The following is a 4169-nucleotide window of genomic DNA, read 5'->3' on the forward strand; positions in this document are numbered from 1 at the left end:
AGGAATGAGGGAGCAGATCCTGGATTTCCTAGAACCTGGATTGTGAAGTTTCATGATGCTATAGGGATGTGTGCATGTCAACCACTCAGGCCACAGAAGTGCTTCTGAAGTAAATCTGCTCATTCCCCCTTAACACCCTTTGGTCCATTCCGCAGAGCAGCCTACAAACATGCCAGCTGAAGTCCACTTGGATTAAATTAAAGCAGCACATGCAATCTGGGAACACAGCTAATATGTTGCAACTACTAATGCATCTGTGCAGTCAGAGTTCAGCTAGTTCATGGTAGAAACTCCTGAAAAACACACAGCATTTAGTCTAGGCTCTTAACATCAGCAAAGATCAGGAACTTATGGATGCCAAATGTTCTCACATGCTGATCACACATATGCCATCACTTACTTACATTGCACATATCTTCTTTTCTTTTTTACTTTTACTTTTCATGGTTTAAAATAGGTTATATTTTCCTGCTGGTCAGCTTTAGATGTTTTTACCCGATTATGGCCTGTACTGGTTAGCTTTTTTTCTCAATTTCTATGTGTGGGCTGCCTGTTCAATAACACCTTGAGTATCTCCACTTTACAGGGCCCTGTCCATTAATGGAGTGTCTGGGCTCTGTGCTTGAGGCTGTCAGTGGAGCAGCCTTTTTTGCCATCCTTGGTGCTTCTGCTGCATCAGAGCCCCTTCTGGACTTTGCCTGTCCCTCCTCTCTGCAGAGCAAAGCACCTGGTATTATACAGGTGTATCCTCTTGGTACTCTAACTAGCCACACTTCTGAGAATACAGCCCTGTCTACTCCTTTTATCTCGCTCCTCCCCCAAAAAATCAACAAAAATTGGCTGCATACCTTCAGGCCAATAGTTTAAAATACTGGGTTTAGCCCCAGTCAGGGTAGTACAAAAAGAGGGTGGGAATGAGGCACAAGTAACTTCTGTGGGACTGGCTCTACTTTGCTCAGATACCTGCAGCTGTCTCCCACGTGCACAGGCAAAGTGGACTGGAGCAGAATGATTTGCTCCACAGCACCCAGAGGCCAACTAAAACCATGGGGCACAGATGTGGCTGCCTGTAGGCACTGCAGTGGGGGACAAGTCTTGGGCAGCTGTGTGTGTGGCTGTGAGCCTCAACATGGGGATCAGTTACTTGTCATCAGGGTCTCCATCCAGAGAAGGTTTAGTGTTTCATTCCTCACCTGCCTGACCTACTAACCATATGCGATCACTTGGGTTATGAAAAGGATGAATTGTGCATCCAAAGGAAACTCCATCAGGAGGGAATCATGGGACTTCCTGTATCTCCTCCATGCTGTGATAATGATGGACTTCAACATAACCCTGGGAAGGTAGTCTTTATTTAGAGGGTAATTCAGAGTTCTTAATTATTCTGTTTGTTATGTTTGTTTTAAAACACATGGTGTAAAATCTATCTCACTTCAGTTTTACTTGGTTTTGCTTCTTAAATGAGTTTGAATTCTATGGGCTTATAGTGTATTTGATAAAATTTTCCATCTCTTTAATCAGAAGTGCAAACTTTTGTAGTGTTGCCAGCAGTACTGACCACATACATTCATGTTAATTACTTGTAATATAAGGAATAAGAAACGCAGCTGTCCAAACATAATCAAAACTCCTTAAAGATAAGAGTTATTCCCAGCCATCAAAGCTGAAATACAAATATCAGTGCTTTGTTATTTTCTTTATTGGAGGGGTTAACTTATGGAATTATTTTTCTCCAAGTTGGTGTCAGCTGGGGCAGGTTTAAAGCAGAGACATTTTGAAGACCCACTTCTAACATAGTAATGTATGTCAGTCCTTCCAGTGGAGAAAGGGAAGAGGTAATTGTAATCTTTTGGAACTCTTGGTTCTGTGATTACTGTTTTCCTGGAAATCTGGTTACCTGACTCTCCCTCATACAAATACTTACCTGGTTTCAGATCTCAGGGTGTCAATAATTATGTGTATTTAACTCTTCCTGTTTCTGTACCACAGTCGTTAGTGATACTATTGGGAAGGTGCTTCACATGTACTTTGTGATTTGGAGTTTAAGAATGAAGAGTTTCACGTTTTTCCCCTTGAGGTTTTTTCAGATACTAAACAATAATAAAATTGGTTGAAATGGTAGCCATAGTGATGAGATGGTGTTACAGGCCTGTGAATAAGCAAGCAGATACTTGGTTAGTGTCAAATACACCTTTGCTCCGAGACAGGTTATAAAAAGCTGTTTATTGCCACATTGCTCATTGTCATTAAACCTACTAAGCTGAGTTTATACTTACAAGCAATATTTATCAATTTGGCATTTATTCATAAATGCAGTTTATTCACTGGCTTTTTAACACTTCTATCCAGCTTTTACTTGGATATTTTCATGCTTCCTATATGCCTGGTAACAGAAGCAATCAATTAAAAAACTTCCATGTGATTTAAATAGGGGAAAATGATCAGCAATGTGCCTAACAGAGTAAATCTTTAAAATAAAATACCTATCTCTTAACTCAACTTGACTCTTCATTAAAGAATTTTTAGCTGCTGGGACTCAAAATATCACCATAAAACTTCTTTTGACAGCAAATAAAACCTTTTTTTCCCTTTGAGGAAATACTTGTCTTTCTCCTCAGGAAAATGTTCTGAATCAAATATTCTAGCCAGGGCAAACTAAGAACAGTTTTGTCTCTAACCTGCCAGGCATGGGAAGTAACTTGATGGTCACTCATTAGCTGCTCAGAGATGTTTCATAGTGCTGCACAGCATCATTTCCCATCCTGTTAATACGGACGTGCTATCTGTTGCAGTGTCTATTGGCTGAAAACAAGATGCTGAAATGCTAAAGGATTTGCCTCTAAGTATGCCAGCAGGGAACCAGTAACAAGTGAGACTTTTTCTTTAAAATTCCAGGATTCATGGCTAAGTGGGCACATCTTAAGCTATCAGTAAAACCACCTTGTTTCTTGTTTTGCAAGATTAAGCGTACAGCCTTCTTAAAATACCTGCTTGTATCATCTTTCTTGCATTGTAAAGGAAGAGAAAATAAAACTGATACTGACAGCAGTATCAGTCTTTACAAGAAAAGAGTATGAAAATCAATAAATCTACCTTGCCAGCCTTGTAAACTGTTGCAGCTTTACCTTGCTGGAACCAAGATGATGTGACTGACTACTTCTGGGGTTGTGCATCAGAGACTCAGAAAGCATTTTATAGACCTCATTTTGCAGAGCATGTAGCACTGTTTCTGAGAGTGTTTCAGTTATTGTGAACCTCTGTGCCTCCTTTTCCTGGGAATAGTTTTGGTTCAGACTCCACAGCTTCTGCTTTCCTACTTAGCCACTGAAAGAACAAATCAGGTGTCTGTTAGGGCATTATGTAGGGAATGAATAAACTAATAATTATAATGTTGTCTGATTTCAGGTCTTGTGGCTTTAAGTTTTGGGGTTTTTTTTGCATCTACTGCCTGTTATGGAGATAAATACTAACTTGATTGTTATTCTTGACTTTGTCCATGAAGTTTGGAAACAGGTCTGGCAGGAGTCAGCTAAGGCTTGCTGGTTTTAATTGTTACTTCCTATAGTCCATAAACCATACATACATTATTTCTGATGACTCCACAAGTAGTCCAGCAGGTACCAGGTTACACCTGGGTTACCTCTGGGTTTGACTTATCCCTTTACCAAACAGGTAATTTAACTCTCCATTCCCTGTGGGACAAGGACACAGCTGGCTATGGGGAAAGCCATCTGCCCTTCATCAAAAGTATCTTGAAACTACCAATAAGCCTCCTAAATAACGTGTTTCTTGTCATATAGGAGGATGGCATAGGAGCTCATACAACTTGAAGAAGTAACATGTTGTTTCAAGGTTCTCAGAATGGTAACTCTGCCTTTAGGAGGCAAGCCAGTTTAGGAGGTTTGCAGCTTCTCTCTTCTGTTCCTGTCCAGTTTTGCAGCTGTGGCTGTTGGTCATCTTTTGGTTTTCAAGTGAGTTTACAGTGAGGTCCCACAGGCTCCCACTGCTGAACTACATCTTCTTTAAAGGTCATACAGCTAACTTTGGCCTTTGCAATTGTGGTGTGCAACTACACGCTAAGGAGAACCACTCATGACACTTTATGTTTAGCTCATTGTATTAAAAATGGTGTAGGAGTAGAGGGACACTAATACTTCATATCGAAATAA

This window comes from Chaetura pelagica, unplaced genomic scaffold (genome assembly GCF_000747805.2).
Source record: "Chaetura pelagica isolate M959 unplaced genomic scaffold, ChaPel_1.0 scaffold109, whole genome shotgun sequence".
Classification (NCBI taxonomy): Eukaryota; Metazoa; Chordata; class Aves; order Apodiformes; family Apodidae; genus Chaetura; species Chaetura pelagica.